This window comes from Stenella coeruleoalba (genome assembly GCF_951394435.1).
Source record: "Stenella coeruleoalba genome assembly, chromosome: 13".
Lineage (NCBI taxonomy): Eukaryota > Metazoa > Chordata > Mammalia > Artiodactyla > Delphinidae > Stenella > Stenella coeruleoalba.
Genome location: NC_137159.1, coordinates 30,481,085 through 30,501,257, shown reverse-complemented (window position 1 = coordinate 30,501,257; position 20,173 = coordinate 30,481,085). Strand labels below are relative to the sequence as shown.

Here is a 20,173-nt window from a genome sequence, read left to right as displayed (position 1 = left end):
TCTCCAAATTAGATGAAAACATAGAGACAACTGAAATTTCTTGTGCACCATAACTCCAGATTTACTTTCTGAACAAAGAAATGTTGGCACCCACAAATTCTTGCTTCTCATCCAGGTAAAAAAAAAAAAAAAAAAAAAAAAAAACCAGCAGCCCCTCCCCTGTGAGAATACAATCTGTTAGTTCACTTACTTTCTCTGTGAGTTCCTTACTTTCTAGGTCCAAATCAAATGTACTGTCAACTCTGACAAATGATCTTCCATAGCACTCGGGCAAAAAGTGTGACCCAGGTTGCTAGGAGAACTTTTCATCTTCTCTGAATTTTCATTTTTATCCCAATCTCTTTTAGACTATTAGCCAAACTCTTCTAATTTTCCATTTCCACTTTTCTGGAGTGTCTACAGAGAAACAACCGAGCTCATTAGAATTGTATGTAAACTGGGCTTCCCTGGTGGCGCAGTGGTTGAGAGTCCGCCTGCCGATGCAGGGGACACGGGTTCGTGCCCCGGTCCGGGAAGATCCCACATGCCACGGAGCGGCTGGGCCCATGAGCCATGGCCGCTGAGCCTGCGCGTCCGGAGCCTGTGCTCTGCAACGGGAGAGGCCACAACAGTGAGAGGCCCGCGTACAACAAAAAAAAAAAAGAAAGAAAGAATTGTATGTAAACTAAAAGTTAATCATCGAGTAGGGGTAGGAAAATGCTTCAATGTTTCTGGACTATTCTAGATGGGAGAACATATTGGAATTGAGTTGATAGGTGCTGCACCTATTTGAAAGCATTTTCATAACAGAGAAAAGCAAACCTCACCAGTGTTTGAATTTAAATCATGGCCGTGCCAATAGTTTGTTTTATCCCTATTATGCATGGCTTGATTGAAAATTAATACCTTGGCTTCTAATTCAAGATGGCAGGCCTAATCCCACCTACCACTATGTTTTTCTCTCTTCTTAGACTCCATTAAATTGATAAGGGAATAAAAATACATAATCCCACAATGACAAAGTAAAAGCAGGTCATTAACAGAGAAGAGATTTCAACAAGTTTCTGAAGGACAAAAAGCAGATGGAGAACTGGTGACTAATGGTTGAAAGCAAAAGAAGCGTCAGCCTAGATTTCAGGCAGAGGATGTTGGAACCAAGGAGGCAGATGATCCATGTAGCAGAGCCCTAAAAATGTCCTGGACTCTGAGATGGCAGGTGTCATGGAGGGGAGGAATTAAAAAGAGAATGAACACAAGGGCACAAATTGCAGTCTCTATACAGAGCAGTGGACCCTGCCCACCCCCAGAACACAGTGGTTCACAGCCAGGCAGACAGCTGTAGTTACCTCTGTATCTCAAACCAGGAAATATATACTGCTGTTTCTGAATTTATCAACTTGACTTCTGGGTGAGTCTTCTTAGAGAAACTGTACGCACTGCAGGGGCGAACTAGAGCAGCTCTGATGGTGCCGGTGCCCTCAGAGTAACAGAATCCATTTGAACTTCACCCTGGAAGCATTTTCCACTGAGTGGTCCAAAGGTTGAGATGTTGGAGCCCCTGAGAAGGATATGAAATCCTAGCATATTACTTACCGTGAACAGTGAAAAACAGCAACCCAGTTGGATAATGAGCACATTAAGAGTTTTCATCATTTACAATTACCTTATAGACAAATCATAGAAACCAACTATGGCAATGGAACACAATGAATATTTTATCAATTTTGATAATGCAGAAGTAAATGTGCAGCTAGAGGGAAGGAGGAAGCAGGCAAGGAGAGGTGATGGTGTTGGTATAGCCTTATCTTACAGAGTAGAGTCAAGTGACCCAACCAACAGTCCATGGGATGAGAAATCTGGTGTTAATAAATGCACTGTCTGGTGTGGCAGGGGTGACCAGAAGGCAGTGAAGGGATGTAGGTGTGGTGTAAATAGACTACATCCTTGATTCTCATGGCAGAAAGTCACTAGATGATGATCAAAGTCGATAAATTCAGAAACAGCAGTACACAGAATGGAAAACAGAGCTAAAACTGGTTCGCCTGTGGAGAAAGCATTTGGGGCGGGGCAGGGATTGTTGCTTTCTGTTAGAAGCCCTTCAGTCCTATTTGATTTCTTAACTATACACGTGCGTTGCCTTAAAAAGAATAAAGATTGGGGGACAGGTGACGAAGAAGGAAAAATAATGGTATGTTTTATGAAATACAATAAAGGAAGTCTTACGCAGTATACGGTCGGAACAAGCATGGAATGGGTTAAGCTGTATGCTGCATAACTATGGTAACAGATGTAGCTGATTTAGGACACAAATGAGGGTGTTGGAAGGATCTAAGAGAAAGGTGGTGCGAAGAGGGAAGAAGAATAAATTCTAAATAAAGGCATGCTGAGATAACCAGGATAGATGCTCTGCCACCTGACACGAGTAAAGGTGGAAAGAACTGAACCTGCCCTCACTTTTCCAGTGTCTTTTCACCATCGATTTTTACAAATAAAAGCCAAGAGATCCTTATTATCAGCGCCATGCAGAGTAAAGAAAGCAAACACGATGAAATTCATACTCAATAAAATAATTTGGGTGGAAAATCATGTCCGTTAAATGAAATTCTGTCTCCATAAAGCCCCCATGCATTTCAAAGTTTAATAACTTCATTTGTTCTTCGAGAAAAACAATTTATAAATGACATTTAAATGCACATGTATTGGCTTTCCCTTCAATAAAATGATTCACAATTGAGCATATGTAGTTAACTACCCCTTTCAAGATTCCACAGAAAATTACTGCAGGAATATAAAAATAGGAACAAATCTGCATCACTTCTGGTTACCAGGAAGACTGCCATCCACACGGTAGAATCTGTGAGGAATCGACCTCTTTGTAACATCGATTCTTCCCATCCAGGAGCATGACATTCGATTTCTGGAGTAAATATTGGTAGTTCCTATTTTCTGTGGAAGTTGTCCATTTCATCAAGACTTTCACACGTTAGGATACAATAATGCATAGTGTTCTTATGATTTCAAATCTCTTCTTCTCCCCTTCACTCCATATATCATTTCTAGTGTTGTTATTTTTTTTCTTTTAATAAGGCTTGCTAAAAGTTTGTCTGTTGTGGAGAGGGGGAATGTCCAGAAAGATGGTCTAGCCTACATCTCCAAGGAAGGAGATGTAAAGCAGTAGGGGTAGGTACGGAATTTGGGCTTTATCCCGAGGGTAGAGGAGTGACAAGATTCAATTTTTGTTTTGGAAAGATCACTGTGGATGGATGGAGAGAGGTTGGGCTCCATGTGGGGAACAGAAGCCGGAAGCTCTGGAGTAAGCCAGAGTTCTAGCCGGACATTATGGCTGTCTGAAACAGGAGCCCAAGCAAACTAGACTAGCAGGATGGAGGGCAACCTCATCAACCTAGGGACCAAGGTCTAGCTGGACTTCATGGGAGCTACTAGAACTGGAATCACTGTGGCCACCTCAAGGGAGCCAAGTGGCTTCTCTAAATTGGCGAGGGAAGTAGGGGGATGACCCATGATCTATCCTCACCCTAACACACTCCCCTGTTTGGCCTAATATGGCTACCAGCCCTGAGGTTCCAAGTCCTCACAGGTTCATGCCTGGTCCAGTCAGCTGTCTGTGTGTGGGGATGGGGTGGAGGGTGTCCAATGGTCCTTAGTGCTGCCATTCACAGAAGCCAGAGGGATTTGCTACTTGGCTTGGTAAGTTCTTTCCAGACACTTCAAGGCTGGGCCCAGGGAAGACCATTCTAAATATTGTATAGAGCACTGAATTTTGATTTCTGGCTACCACATCCTAAACTCCCTAACCTCCAGGTCCTGCTTGGGTTGTTTGAAGGTTGGGGTCCTGGGTCAGATCAAGTACGTTAGGGATATTTACTGGTGGGCCAAGTGGCACTTATTTATATACTTATATATCTTTGTCTTTAGCCACAACTGTTGGGTTGACTTGAACCAACCTGGTTGGAAGCTTCACTGAGGGCTCCCTGGGCACATGTCAAGACTGGGTCCAGGCACTCAAGGTGGAAGGTGCTGAAAGAGTTCCTAGAGCCTTTTGATTTATACACCCACCCTCTCCCCAACCACATCACAGCCCTTCCAGGACTTTCAGGCCTGGAGCTTAAGGATTCTTCTAGGTCTCAACTGGGAGAACACACCTGCCTCTTCCCAGGAGAGTTACTTATTGAACCATGGGCTGGTTGTTGTTGGTTGGCACCATTTGTACCACATCTTCTTCTTAAAGAATACGAGCCTATTGTCTGTTCTCTTGCTGTTCTCTAAAACTAAAATAGATCTGTCTTCCTTTGCCTGGCACTGTCCCAATTTTAGCATTGAAAGCCCCCCATCCCAGGAAACCCACCAGTCCTGGGCAACCAGGTCCTAAGTAACACACCATCAAATAACTCTGTGTGTGTGTGTGTGTGTGTGTGTGTGTCTATATACATGCATATGTCTATGATAAGTGTATATCAAAAGGAAAGCAATCAAAAATATTATAGTGGGAGACTAACACACTTCTTGTAATCTCTGACAGATCACCTAGGTACAAAGAAAATTTTAAAAGAGATTTGAACAATATAATCAGTAAACTTATCTTAGTCCATACAATCAAATGTTGTACTCCACAGAGAATAGGCTTTCTTTTCACTTCATTCAATAACATTGGCAAACCTTTCATTTGTAGCTTATCCTGGAAGATAGACCAGGATGAATTTTTGCTGGAAGCTTGCCATTCTCTGAGTCCAGGGGATTTTGCTATTGTTGTTGAAGACAGAGGCAAGTTTTGTTATTACTGCCTTAAAATTCTTTCAGACTAAATCTATGGCAGTTAAGGTATATAGAGTCAAATTTGGGGCTGCAATCTCTCTTCTAGAGGTTCAAAATTCTATCCCAAGAATCTTGGGTCTGTCAAAATGCTTGAATTATATAGCTCAAAATGCTTGAACTATATAGAAATCCCTTTAGAAGGAAAAAAAATATCTCATGGACCGAGGGTTGACCTAAGTCACTTTTAGTAAAATATAACTTAAGTATGTACACTCATAAAGACCAGTTCAAATACTTACACTTTATAACTTTTATAAAACTAGAATGCCAAATGGGACCTAATGAAACTTCAAAGCTTTTGCACAGCAAAGGAAACCATAAACAAGACCAAAAGACAACCCTCAGAATGGGAGAAAATATTTGCAAATGAAGTAACCGACAAAGGATTAATCTCCAAAATTTACAAGCAGCTCATGCAGCTCAATAACAAAAAAACAAACAACCCAATCCAAAAATGGGCAGAAGACCTAAATAGACATTTCTCCAAGGAAGATATACAGACTGCCAACAAACACATGAAAGAATGCTCAACATCATTAATCATTAGAGAAATGCAAATCAAAACTACAATGAGATATCATCTCACACCAGTCAGAATGGCCATCATCAAAAAACCTAGAAACAATAAATGCTGGAGAGGGTGTGGAGAAAAGGGAACACTCTTGCACTGCTGGTGGGAATGTGAATTGGTTCAGCCACTATGGAGAACAGTATGGAGGTTCCTTAAAAAGCTACAAATAGAACTACCATATGACCCAGCAATCCCACTACTGGGCATATACCCTGAGAAAACCGAAATTCAAAAAGAGTCACGTACCAAAATGTTCATTGCAGCTCTATTTACAATAGCCCGGAGATGGAAACAACCTAAGTGCCCATCATCGGATGAATGGATAAAGAAGATGTGGCACATATATACAATGGAATATTACTCAGCCATAAAAAGAAATGAAATTGAGCTATTTGTAATGAGGTGGATAGACCTAGAGTCTGTCATACAGAGTGAAGTAAGTCAGAAAGAAAAAGACAAATACCGTATGCTAACACATATATATGGAATTTAAGAAAAAAAAATGTCATGAAGAACCTAGGGGTAAGGCAGGAATAAAGACGCAGACCTCCTAGAGAACGGACTTGAGGTTATGGGGAGGGGGAAGGGTGAGCTGTGACAGGGCGAGAGAGAGTCATGGACATATACACACTAACAAACGTAGTAAGGTAGATAGCTAGTTGGAAGCAGCCGCATGGCACAGGGAGATTGGCTTGGTGCTTTGTGACCACCTAGAGGGGTGGGATAGGGAGGGTGGGAGGGAGGGAGATGCAAGAGGGAAGAGATATGGGAACATATGTATATGTATAACTGATTCACTTTGTTATAAAGCAGAAACTAACACACCATTGTAAAGCAATTATACCCCAATAAAGATGTTAAAAAAAAAAAAAAACTAGAATGCCAAAACAAATGTGCAAATAAATACAACTATCCAACTTTAAAAGGTCAGGTTAATAAAATTAATTTACTGCAGCAGATAATATTGTTTTGCTGAAACTAAAATACCATTTGGGTTTAACAATAGAAAGACGTAGCTGCAGGTCTAGTTCCTACATATCGCCATTATCTGAATTTTTCACTTCAACATATTAATGCAAACAATACATAAACAATGCAAAACAATATTAATAACCTCAAAAATGTGTCTGCTACTTGAAGATAGTTCAGATATCATAATTTAAAATGCTGATATCAAGCCATCCTGGGGTACCTACATAAATGAAGTGCATTTCACACTAATAAAAATAGTATTAGTTGCTAACATTTATTGAACATAGATATGCTCCAGGTATTTCACATGTAATGCCTGTAATCCTCACAATCTTACTATGAAATCAATAACGCCTATTTATCCACATATTATCGTAGCAACAGAGAGGCTGAGTAACTTGCCCAAAGTCTCACAGCTAGTAAGTGGAAAAATAGATTTGAAGCCAGGCAGTCTGGCTCCACTTAACCATTACACCAAATTAATTGCCTGTCTCATTGCTTTGGACATAAGGTACTTATTGGGAGGTTGCTAAATCTGCACTAAATGGAGATCTAATCCAATTATTCCAAAACCAGCAAAAGCAATTCTTTCATTGTGTTTTTACTACAACACCTGCTGCAAATAAATTGCTGCAACTTGGTCCATACAAAGGTGGAGCTGGCCCAAGAGCTTCATTCCTTGACTGTATAGCAGCGGTCACCAGATGCTGTTCTTTTTTGAGTCTGGCGAGCCTGTGCCCTGGGTGGACTCACCACTCTCCGCAGGTGTCTTGATTTAAACTCCCCTCCCCCTCATCTGTGCTGTGGCCCCAGCCACCAGGCCTGCTCCTGGCCCACACGGGAAGTTACAGAGGCAAACAGAGGCCCCAGCCTTGCTTTGGGGGTTGCCATCAAAATGATCCAGAACATGGTTTTAATATTTATTATTAAAGATTATCACTGAAATAAAACCACTGAATTTTAGGGAATACACAGACCTCTCAAAATACATATATTCACAGAACCCCAGGGGTCCGAGACCTGTGGGGTAATAGCAGGATCCCTCACACTAAGGGACACTCTAAAAAAGGCTGAGTGAAACCCATGTGTCTGATGAGGGCATGATTTGGGACATCGTTCCAAACACTGCATCATATCTGAAAAAAGTTCCTTTCTGCTCTTAGAATCAAGAATTGTTGTGCTTCTCTAAAGAAGCTTTTATTTCATATTTTTATGTCTGGACACGTGACATTTTGTGCTTCATGCTTTTCCTGCACAGCTCTTTTTTTTTTTTTAACATCTTTATTGGAGTCTAATTGCTTTACAATGGTGTGTTAGTTTCTGCTTTATAACAAAGTGAATCAACTATACATATACATATATCCCCATATCCCCTCCCTCCTGCATCTCCCTCCTACCCTCCCTACCCCACCCCTCTAGGTGGTCACAAAGCACTGAGCTGATCTCCCTGTGCTATTCCGCTGCTTCCCACTAGCTATGTTTTACATTTGGTAGTGTATAGAAGTCCATGCCACTCTCTCACTTCGTCCCAGCTTACCCTTCCCCCTCCCCATGTCCTCAAGTCCGTTCTCTACATCTGCGTCTTTATTCCTGTCCTGCCCCTAGGTTCTTCAGAACCATTTTCTTTTTTTTTAGATTCCATATATATGTGTTAGCATACGGCACTTTTTTTCTCTTTCTGACTTACTTCACTCTGTATGACAGACCCTAGGTCCATCCACCTCACTACAAATAACTCAGTTTCACTTCTTTTTATGGCTGAGTAATATTCCATTGTATCTATGTGCCACATATTCTACATCCATTCATCCGTTGATGGACACTTAGGTTGCTTCCATGTCCTGGCTATTGTAAATAGAGCTGCAATGAACACTGGGGTACATGACTATTTTTGAATTATGGTTTTCTCGGGGTATATGCCCAGGAGTGGGATTGCTGGGTCGTATGGTAGTCCTATTTTTAGTTTTTTAAGGAACCTCCATACTGTTCTCCATAGTGGCTGTATCAGTTTACATTCCCACCAACACTGCAAGAGGGTTTCCTTTTCTCCACACCCTCTCCAGCATTTACTGTTTGCAGATTTTTTTGATCATGGCCATTCTGACCGGTGTGAGGTGATGCCTCATTGTAGTTTTGATTTGCATTTGTCTAATGATTAGTGATGTTGAGCATTCTTTCATGTGTTTGTTGGCAATCTGCATATCTTCTTTGGAGAAATGTCTATTTAGGTCTTCTGCCCATTTTTGGATTGGGTTGTTTGTTTTTTGATAATGAGCTGCATGAGCTCCTGCACAGCTTTTATCACAACTTGTAATCAGATACTCGTTTTCGAGATTTCTTCGTGATTGTCCATTTCTTGCATTCGGCTGTAGATGTTGTCAGGGAAGAGACCATGTCTGTCTGCTTCACCCCTTTGTTCCCAGCACCTCTCACAGAATCTGTGCAGAGTAGGTCCTCAGTGAATGTTTCTTGAGTGAACAAGTGAGTGAATGAGTCAGTGAATAAATAAAGCATATGAACCGTAGGCTGGTCAATTTCCCTTTTTGTATGAGCTGCTAGAAAGTTCAGAGCTGGATTTGTTTGCCTCTCATATGTTTGTATTTTTGCATTAGCCTCATTCTTAATACAATTTTATGTCTTTACCTTTCGCTTTCTTTTTCTTCCCATCTAATTCTAAGTCTGCCTTGCTATATTTTATGAATCCCTGTAAACTGTCTTAAATCCTTTGTAGAACACGGTAGGTGATAAATATATTTATCAGAGTCTTTTTTTATGTATTTAAAATCTTAACTCTAAACCCTCTGCCAACAAACACACTTGATCACCTGTAAACTCTTAAGAATAGCTGAGATTTACTAATTCCAGCACCAAAAAAGAGTGATTCTCCAAAATGTATTGACATCATACTAATAATGAAAAGTTTGCTTTTACTGTGTCCTTCTAGGGGTGGGGGGGTGGGGATTGAAGGTAGGTGGGGGGGGGGTTCTGAGCAAGATCTTGGTCTGCAGGCAGAATGAAGGTAGAACATTATAAAGTAGAAATATTAAATGGCCCAGCTCCTTTTAAAATCTGTAACATATACTCTTCATACGTCAGTGAGAGGGGTGACTTGCAAGTGTGAAACTTCACAGCTCTCTTCCCTGGTCATACTCATTTAAAATTTAAAGCCCTTTCACTTCAAATGTTACCAGCTATTTTTCCCTTAAAATAAAACATCATTTTCAAATCCCATTAACGAGGACATACCTCACCGCACAAGTTCGACATCTCCTGTATCTCCACCAGATCCACACCCTAGATGTGAGAGGCGGGAGTCCACCTTCCCCATCCTTTGCTCCTGCCAGGACGCCGGAAACCCCTCATTTGGGGTTAGTCAGAAAGCACAAAACGTCCCTTTAGGAAACTGAGATTTGATTTCTAGTATTAATAAGGCTCATTTGAGTCAGTTGAATCTTAGCCGACAAACTGCAAGAGGAGGGAGGAGTAGACGTAAAGAAACAGATGGGAAATAATCATGTGTCAAAGATAAAGGACAATTTTCAAAAGAATTGGATAGGGTGTGGGCTTGGGGGCTTTTCACCCCCCTCTTTTCTTATCTCTCTCTGTCTCTGTCTCTCTTTCTCTCTCTCTCCCCACCCACCCGCTTTTTTCTTTTTTTTTCTTTCTTTTTTGTCAGGGGGTGGAGATTAGAGAAGAAAAGAAAGGGGGAGAAAAGGCAAGACAATAGACTAGACCCGAGCGCCCGATCAGCATCCTAAAGCAGTCTGCCCCTCCCTTCCCCCCAACACCAGGTAGACTGGCTGTGGTCGCGATTTCAAAACAAGCAGACGATGGCCCCCGCCTCGCGGGTGGTGCGTGGCCTCCTCCCGGGTGCAGGAGGGGAGGGGAGACAGGGGAAGAGAGGGGAGGGAAGACGAAATCTAAGAGATGTACAGCCTGGCCCGATCTCCTCGGGGACAGTGGCCTTTTTTCCCTCCAAAGTGGTGGAGTCGCATAAAAATTCAAACCCCCTGGGGTCCGCTCACGTGCCAGCGGCCCTCCTCCCAAGGCAAGCTGCTGCCGACGCCGCACCTGCTAGCCCCGCAGCTGCGGCGTCGCCACGGCGATGGCGAGGCCCGGGGAGCGCGCCCAGCCCTGCCGAGCGGGTCCCGCGGCTCCCGGGAGGGCGGCGGCGGAGCGCGGAGGGAAGGGAGGGGCGGCCCCGCGAGGCGAGGCTTGCCTCCCGCCAGCCAGCCCGGACCGAGAAGAAAGCCCCACCTGTGAGGCGCTGCTCTCGGGGCGGGTGGGTTCGATCTTCCCCAGGCAGAGGCCAGCGCTTGGCAGCCCGCTTTCCAAAGAACCTCCAATGTTACATCAGCAACAGAAACCTTTAGGCATAAAGCACAGACGAGGGGAAGGGCTGCCTCGCAGACGCACTCACTAACAGACGCTCACCGATCTGGACCAACCAGCTCCCGGTCGGTAGAAGGATGCTGTAGGGGGGGGTCTCAAATTCGCTTAAAATAAACAAAACCAAGACCAGCCCATGGCGCCCATTCCCAAGACGGGCTTACCTCCTGCAAGGCATCTTATCCATCTCTGGTCTTCCGCTGCGGGCTGTTGGGGGTTTGTTCTGCTGGTTGGTTTTTCTTTTTGGGATCTGCTTGATAAATGCACCCAGCTAATCGGCAGAGCAATGTTTTCTACTCATCCTGCAGCCCCGCACTTGCCAGAGCTGCCTGGAATTCCACCAGCAACGCAGCTTCTCCGCGTCAGTGGTAATTACAGACAACAGAGACTGCTACTCCTTGACAAAAGGCTTTCGTTCCCGCTCGTCCCTTACAGCCCTGGTGTCAGAATTAAATCCATTTCCAGCACGAGGCTAGGAGGAAATGAGAGCTCTCTCGGCCCTGTGCGCTGACAAAAGGACGCTTGGCGGTGCCCACAGCGCCCCCTCTAGCGGGCCGCTGCCCGGACGCCCGAGGGCCGCGGTGCTGCAGTGCCCCCGCCCGCTCGCGGTCTCGCCGCCCGCGCTGCCGCAGTCCCGCCGCCCAGGCCCTCTGCTCACCGCCACTTCCGCACCACGAGCTGACCGGAACAGCCAAGAGCCAGTGTGAGGATGTGGTCACTAGGAAGAAAATCTGAAACTTGAGCTCAGATAGAGGTTGTATCCTCTTGGGATTAAATAGAAGCAAAGTCTTGTATTTGTAATATTTTTTGACTAGGAAGGGCATCTTGCTTTAGAAGATTAATTCTATTCATCATTTTAATAGCAATTGTTTGGCCATTTGAATTCCAAGCCAAAATCATCCCTATTCTAATGCTGACTCCATTTTCCACAAGGGCAAAATGTTTCTTGTTGCCCTACCCTCTGGGGTTAGGGATGGGCCCAGCTCCCTCCAATTCTCACTACTTCCACCTCTCACCCGCTCCCCTCTCGCAGTCTCCCACCCCGGCGGGAACAGGTGTTTGGTGAACGTGCAACTGGAGGGAGAACCAGAATACTTGGTTACGTCCCAGACGTGCCATTAACTAGCTGTGTGACCCTGATGAAGTCACTTAACCTCTCTGGGCCTTATTGTCTTACTCTGTAAAATGACAGTGTACCTATGGCACCTCCCACTTCTACTTTCTGATAGTGTTTCTCAATGTGGGGCCCTCAGAAAGTAGAGATGTCAAGTGCGAGCCTGAGACTTTAGGCCCCATAATCTTTAGTCTTTAGACTTTAGACCCCATAATCTCCATCAACTCCCCAAAGCACACCTAAATCAACATTCACACTATGTTTTTTTTTTAAACATCTTTATTGGAGTATAATTGCTTTACAAAGGTGTGTTAGTTTCTGCTTTATAACAAAGTGAATCAGTTATACATATACATATGTCCCCATCTCTCTTCCCTCTGGGTCTCCCTCCCGCCCACCCTCCTTACCCCACACCTCTAGGTGGTCACAAAGCACCGAGCTGATCTCCCTGTGCTATGCGGCTGCTTTCCACTAGCTATCTATTTTACGTTTCGTAGTGTATATATGTCCATGCCTCAAGTCCATTCTCTAGTAGGTCTGTGTCTTTAGCCCCCTCTTGCCCCTAGGTTCTTCATGACCATTTATTTATTTATTTATTTAGGTTCCATAAATATGTGCTAGCATACAGTATTTGTTTTTCTCTTTCTGACTTACTTCACTCTGTATGACAGACTCTAGGTCCATCCACCTCACTACGAACAACTCAATACTTTTCTTTTTATGGCTCAGTAATATTCCATTGTATATATGTGCCACATCTTCTTCATCCATTCATCTGTTGATGGACACTTAGGTTGCTTCCATGTCCTGGCTATTGTAAATAGAGCTGCAGTGAACATTGTGGTACATGACTCTTTTTGAATTATGGTTTCCTCAGTGTATATGCCCAGGAGTGGGATTGCTGGGGCGTATGGTAGTTCTGTTTTTAGTTTTTTAAGGAACCTCCATACTGTTCTCCATAGTGGCTGTATCAATTTACGTTCCCACCAACAGTGCAAGAGGGTTCCCTTTTCTCCACACCCTCTCCAGCATTTGTTGTTTGTAGATTTTCTGATGATGCCCATTCTAACTGGTGTGAGGTGATACCTCATTGTAGTTTTGATTTGCATTTGTCTAATGATTAGTGATGTTGAGCATTCTTTCATGTGTTTGTTGGCAGTCTGTATATCTTCCTTGGAGAAATGTCTATTTAGGTCTTCTGCCCAATTTTGGATTGGGTTGTTTGTCTTTTTGATATTGAGCTGCTTGTAAACTTTGGAGATTAATCCTTTGTCAGTTGCTTTGTTTACAAATATTTTCTCCCATTCTGAGGGTTGTCTTTTCGTCTTATTTATGGTTTCCTTTGCTGTGGAAAAGCTTTGAAGTTTCATTAGGTCCCATTTGTTTATTTTTGTTTTTATTTCCATTTCCCTAGGAGGTGGGTCAAAAAGGATCTTGCTGTGATTTATGTCATAGAGTGTTCTGCCTATGTTTTCCTCTGAGAGTTTGATGGTGTCTGGCCTTACATTTAGGTCTTTAATCCATTTTGAGTTTATTTTTGTATATGGTGTTAGGGAGTGTTCTAATTTCATTCTTTTACATGTAGCTGTCCAATTTTCCCAGCACCACTTATTGAAGAGGCTGTCTATTCTCCACTGTATACTCTTGCCCCCTTTATCAAAGATAAGGTGACCATATGTGCATTGGTTTACTTTGGGTTTTCTATCCTGTTCCATTGATCTATATTTCTGTTTTTGTGCCAGTACCATACTGCCTTGATTACTGTAGCTTTGTAGTATAGTCTGAAGTCAGGGAGGCTGATTCCTCCACCTCCATTTTCTTTCTCAAGATTGCTTTGGCTATTCGGGGTCTTTTGTGTTTCCATACAAATTGTGAAATTTTTTCTTCTACTTCTGTGAAAAATGCCAGTGGTAGTTTGATAGGGATTGCATTGAATCTGTAGATTGCTTTGGGTAGTAGAGTCATTTTCACAGTGTTGATTCTTCCAATCCAAGAACATGGTATATCTCTCCATCTATTTGTATCATTTTTAATTTCTTTCATCGGGGTCTTATAGTTTTCTGCATACAGGTCTTTTGTCTCCTTAGGTAGGTTTATTCCTAGATATTTTATTCTTTTTGTTGTACTGGTAAATGGGAGGGTTTTCTTAATTTCACTTTCAGATTTTTCATCATTAGTGTATAGGAATGCCAGAGATTTCTGTGCATTAATTTTGTATCCTGCTACTTTACCAAATTCATTGATTAACTCTAGTACTTTTCTGGTAACATCTTTAGGATTCTCTATTTATAGTATCATGTCAACTGCAAACAGTGACAGCTTTACTTCTTCTTTTCCGATTTGGATTCCTTTTATGTCTTTTTCTTCTCTGATTGCTGTGGCTAAAACTTCCAAAACTATGTTGAATAAGCATGGTGAGAGTGGGCAACCTTGTCTTGTTCCTGATCTTAGTGGAAATGGTTTCACTTTTTCATTGAGGATGATGTTGGCTGTGTGTTTGTCATATATGGCCTTTATTATGTTGAGGAAAGTTCCCTCAATGCTTACTTTCTGGAGGGTGTTTATCACAAATGGGTGTTGAATTTTGTCAAAAGCCTTCTCTGCATCTATTGAGATGATCATATGGTTTTTCTCCTTCAATTTGTTAATATGGTGTATCACATTGACTGATTTGTGTATATTGAAGAATCCTTGCATTCCTGGGATAAACACCCCTTGATCATGGTATGTGATCCTTTTAATGTGCTGTTGGATTCTGTTTGCTAGTATTTTGTTGAGGATTTTTGCATCTATATTCATCAGTGATACTGGTATGTAGTTTTCTTTCTTTGTGACATCTCTGTCTGGTGTTGGTATCAGGGTGATGGTGGCCTCATAGAATAAGTTTGGGAGTGTTCCTCCCTCTGCTATATTTTGGAAGAGTTTGAGAAGGATAGGTGTTAGCTCTTCTCTAAATGTTTGATAGAATTTGCCTGTGAAGCCATCTGGTCCTGGGCTTTTGTTTGTTGGAAGATTTTTAATCACAGTTTCAATTTCAATGCTTGTGATTCGTCTGTTTGTATTTTCTATTTCTTCCTGGTTCAGTCTTGGAAGGTTGTGCTTTTCTAAAAATTTGTCCATTTCTTCCAGGTTGTCCATTTTACTGGCATATGGTTGCTTGTAGTAATCTCTCATGATCCTTTGTATTTCTGTCATGTCAGTTGTTACTTCTCCTTTTTCATTTCGAATTCTGTTGATTTGAGCCTTCTCCTTTTTTTTCTTGATGAGTCTGGCTAACGGTTTATCAATTTAGTTTGTCTTCTCAAAGAACCAGCTTTTAGTTTTATTGATCTTTGCTATCGTTTCCTTCCTTTCTTTTTCATTTATTTCTGATCTGATCTTTATGATTTCTTTCCTTCTGCTAACTTTGGGGTTTTTTTGTTCTTCTTTCTCTAATTGCTAGGTGTAAGGTTAGGTTGTTTATTTGAGATGTTTCTTGTTTCTTGAGGTAGGATTGTACTGCTATAAACTTCCCTCTTAGAACTGCTTTTGCTGCATCCCATAGGTTTTAGGTCATCGTGTTTTCATTGTCATTTGTTTCTAGTTATTTTTGGATATCCTCTTTGATTTCTTCAGTGATCTCTTGCTTATTAAGTAGTGTATTGTTTAGCCTCCATGTGTTTGTATTTTTTACAGACTTTTTCCTGTAATTGATATCTAGTCTCATAGTGTTGTGGTCAGAAAAGATACTTGATATGATTTCAATTTTCTTAAATTTACCAAGGCTTGATTTGTGACCCAAGGCATGATCTATCCTGAAGAATGTTCTATGAGCACTTGCGAAGTATGTGTATTCTGTTGTTTTTTGGATGGAATGTCCTATAAATATCAATTAAGTCCATCTTGTTTAATGTATCTTTTAAAGCCTGTGTTTCCTTATTTATTTTCACTTTGGATGATCTGTCCATTGGTGAAAGTGGGGTATTAAAGTCCCCTACTATGATTGTGTTACTGTCGATTTCCCTTTTTATGGCTGTTAGTATTTGCCTTATGTATTGAGGTGCTCCTCTCTTGGGTGCATAAATATTTACAATTGTTATATCTTCTTCTTGGATTGATCCCTTGATCATTATGTAGTGTCCTTCTTTGTCTCTTGTAATAATCTTTGTTTTAAAGTCTATTTTGTCTGATATGAGAATTTCTACTCCAGCTTTCTTTTGATTTCCATTTGTGTGGAATATCTTTTTCCATCCCCTCACTTTCAGTCTGTATGTGTTACACTATGTATTTTTTAAAATGTGGTGACAGGGCAAGTACAGCTTCCAGAAAATCCTCTGGTCACCACCCCCAACCAGATCATAGCCCCTCTGCTCCCTCGAGATTCTGGGGTACCACAGTCCCATGAAAATCACCAGACCCCACCACAGTGTTGCTGCAGAATCAGAATCCCTGGAGGTGGGCCCAGGAACCCATATTTTTAACAAGCATTCCTAGGGATTCCTTTGCACACTAACATATAAGAAATGCCACTGTATGCAAGCTACTACTGACATAGAAAAGGAGAAAATGCCCACCACAACAACCCTAGGACGCCTGGCAGTCATTTCATTTCAGATGCCAGAGTAAATTTTGTCTTTCTGCTCTAGCTCCCCCAGCCCTCCAACCCCTGGTCTCTACCCATCCTTCCCACTCAGAGCTCCTCATCCATTCCCACTTCATCTTCAGAATCAGAGTCCATAAGTTCTCTCCCCATTCTCCAGTCAAAAGCCACTAGAATTACAAGTATCTCAGCCACCAGGACCCGAGGTCTGGCCAGAACCAGGAAATGATATGTTTATGGAGACACTTCAGGCAACTGTGCACTACTGGTGCCAAGTGATAATATGTGGGAAGTTGGAAATTCCTTCTCTGGAGCCCTGAAATCACAGGTATGGTAGGCCCTTTTCTGAACTAGAACCCAAAACGGGAATAGAGAATTTTTGTTTAGTCCAGAAATAGCAGGTTTCATAAATCCCCTTGGTCATCACCATCTCTCAAAAATTTCTCTTCCTGGTGTGTTAGTAAGCTTTCTCAGACTAATAATAGCAAACTCTTTTTGGCTCCTGCCATTGTTCTGAGAGCTTTACATGCATTTTACTCATTTAATCCTCACAAGGACTCTATGTGGTGGAAATAGTATTACCCTATTTAATAGATGAAGAGACTGAGGCACAGAGAGGTTGAGTAACTCTCCCAAGGTTGCACAGACAGTGGGTGGCCAAGCCAGGATGCAAACATAAGCACCATGGCTCCAGAGCTGAGCTCTAACTACTACGTTGCCCATGCCCTCTCAGAGGGGAAAAAAATTTGATTTTAAAAAGCAGAACTAGTACAAGACACTGATAAAGTCCATAAGGCTGATACATTCTCCTTTGCCCCCACCAGAAAAAAGAAAAACCGATTCTGCTTTGATTTTGCTCTTCTAGCCATCACAGAATCTTAAAAAAAAAAAAAAAAAAATCCCTCCAGCTTCTCCCAGATGCCATCTGAATATGATGAGTGCTGGGAAGAGTTGTGCCATTCTGTGACTTTAGGAATTATTCAAATGTCAGATGAGAAACAAGACTTCATTGTATTAATTTCCATATTAATAGCCTATATGGAATTTTAGTTGAAGTTCCAGAAGTTCTCACTCAATTCCAAATTCCCTTTGAAATCCAACAGAAGGAACTAGAACTAGCTGGCTCCATCAAACATCATCAGAATTCAAAGTTCTCACTTGCAGAAAGCTCGAGTTGCCTGGCCCTTGACAAAGGACAGAAGAGCATAGGAGACTCCATGTCAGACCCAGAAAATCACATTTGGCTAGCCTCCAATAGCCAGATAAAATTAGACTTTCTGTTAGGCAGTAAAATTATTTCTAATCTCCAAGCCTCTTGACAAAAATGTTTCTAGTCGGCAATAACTTGTAAGGAGAGACACCTGCAGTGTCTAACAGATCTATGTGGCAAGGAACTGAGGGTGATATCTGGCCAAAAACCAGCTAGAAACTGAGGCCATCAGTCCAGAAGTCCTAGAGGAAATGAATTCTGCAGACAACCACATAAGCTTGGAAGCAGATCCTTCCCCAGCCAAGCCTTCAGCTGAGACCCCAGCCCAGACTGACACCTTGATTTCTGCCTTGAGAGAGACCTTGAAGCAGAGGACCCAGCTAAGCCATGCCCAAGCATGACTTCTGACCCACAGAAACTGTGATATAATGTGTTGTTTTAAGTTGCAAAGTTTGGGGTCGGTCATTTGTTGCTCAGCAATAGATAACTAACACAGGGCCTTAGCACTCTCCAGGGCCAGACATTCTTATCAACGGCCTTCCCCAGGGCATGCTGGAGGTGCTGGAGGAATTGACACCCCAGGGAGTTGGCTCTCAACCTGTGACCATCAGGAGTTAGTGGATAAAGAGCCCGGCTCCCTCCTCTGTAAGTGTGGGGCGGACCCCCTGAGGTGTGTTGTGCATATTTTCCCAGGAGGCCCCAGCAGGACTGAGCCCCAGCTGCCCACAGCATCACCTGCTCAGCATGCATCTTTCATTGTCTGGCTCTTCTTACCTATATCATTTTCCCACTCCCTATTGGTATTTCCTGGAATTGCCTCCCAGATAAACTATAAATTATGGCCTCATTTATGGAAATCAAATTTAAGACAGGAGAGAGCAGGGAAGACAGGGCTTTCAAAGCAAGACCAAGGGTAAATTCTAAGTCTAGATCTCCTGAAGACACCACTCTCCCAACAAGTAAAAGGTCAGCCAACCCCATGGCTGAGGCCTGCCATGGAAAGAGAATGAAACTTGGGTCCAGGGCCTGGGACTCCAGTCTTGGTCCCATGGACTGTGTGGCCTCAGTAAAGACTCTGACCCCCGGGTCCAGCTGTAAAGTGAGGGTAACAGCGCTTGCTCTCTGTTATGGGCTGACTTGAGCCCCCCAACCCAAATTCCTATGTTGAAATCCTAACCCCTAGTACCTCAGAATATGACTGACTGTATTTGGAGTTAGGGTCTTCAGAGAGACAATGCGGTAAATTAATAAGACAATTAAGAGCTTAAAAAACTAGGTCATGTGAGTAAGTCCTAATCCAATAGGATGCTGCCTTTTTAAGAAGAGGAAATGTGGATACAGACTGACACAAGGAGAAGACAGCCGTCTACAGCCAAGGAGAGAGGCATCAAGAAAGCAATCCTGCTGACCTCCATCTCTTGATCTCAGATACATTTCTGTGCTTCAAGCCCCCCAGTCTGTGGTATTTTGTTATGGCAGCCCTAGAAAATGAATAGTCTCCTACCACCCAGGGTTGTCATGGAGACCGAATGGGACAACAAGTGAAAGTACTTACAGTCTTATTATTGATGCCAAAAGCTCAGCCTCTGTGCACTGGTGCTGAGTCAAATCTCAGTGGCAGAGTTTTGCATGAAGTAGAAAATAATAGCTTTATTGCTTTGCCAGGCAAAGGGGGACACAGTGGACTCGTGCCCCTCCAAAACTATGTGTCCCAACCCAGGAGGATTTAGTGAGGAGTTTTATAGCAATAGTTCAAGGGTGGGGTTGCTGACAAGATTAGGGTATGTGCAGGGCCTGCACTCCTCTAATCTGGTCTTAGGTAATCTTCTTGATGAGCTTCTCTGGTTCCTTTGATCTGGCCTCAGGTGGTCTTCTCTGGTATGAAGAATGCTGACATCTTCCATTTGTTGGGTTTTAATTCTATAAAGAGTTTAAAGATATTGTTATGTGTATCCCTTGAGGGGGAACCAGGACCCTGCCCCAAGGATGCACTATTGTTTCTTAGCTGCTCCTTCCCTGTCTCTGCATCCCCTCCCTTCCTGGATGACCAACTGTTCGAGTCTGCCCTTTGGAACTCAGGGAAGGTCCTGGAGGCTGGAGTCTGTTCCCTACAAGAAACGGGGAACACGGAAAGGCTTCCGTGCCCAGGAGCCCCACAGGGTCCTGCTCAGTTTCATTATCGCTGATTAAAATGAGGCCACCAGCAACGGTAACCCCACCCACATGAGGGAAGAACCACACAGGGCAGGGAGGCAATACACACGATTGGTGTGGAGAGGCCCCAGACTCCAGAGGCAAGGCAATCCTTGTTATAAAGTGGCAAAGAACTTGGCTAAATTGTGTATTAGTGTTTTGTCAAAGGTAGAACTTGAAAGGAATGACCTTGGATGTTTAGCAGAGGAGACTTTTAGGCAAAATATTGAAGGTGCACCCTGGGTCCTCCTTACTGCTGACAGCAAAATGCAAGAGGTGAGAGATAAATTAAAGGAAGAACTGTTAAACGAAAAGGAACCAGAACTTAGACAT

At 42.8% G+C, this 20,173-nt stretch overlaps 1 protein-coding gene across 1 annotated transcript in view; it reads right to left on the bottom strand.

Annotated features, from left to right (window-relative positions):
- ADD2 (adducin 2) overlaps positions 1 to 11,321 on the bottom strand; it is a gene marked incomplete at its 3' end in the record, with an annotated part of 104,913 nt that extends 93,592 nt beyond the window's left edge. The window contains exon 1 of the mRNA XM_079940914.1: positions 10,909 to 11,321. The remainder of the gene's footprint in view (positions 1 to 10,908) is intronic.
- Between the last annotated feature and the right edge of the window lie 8,852 nt (positions 11,322 to 20,173).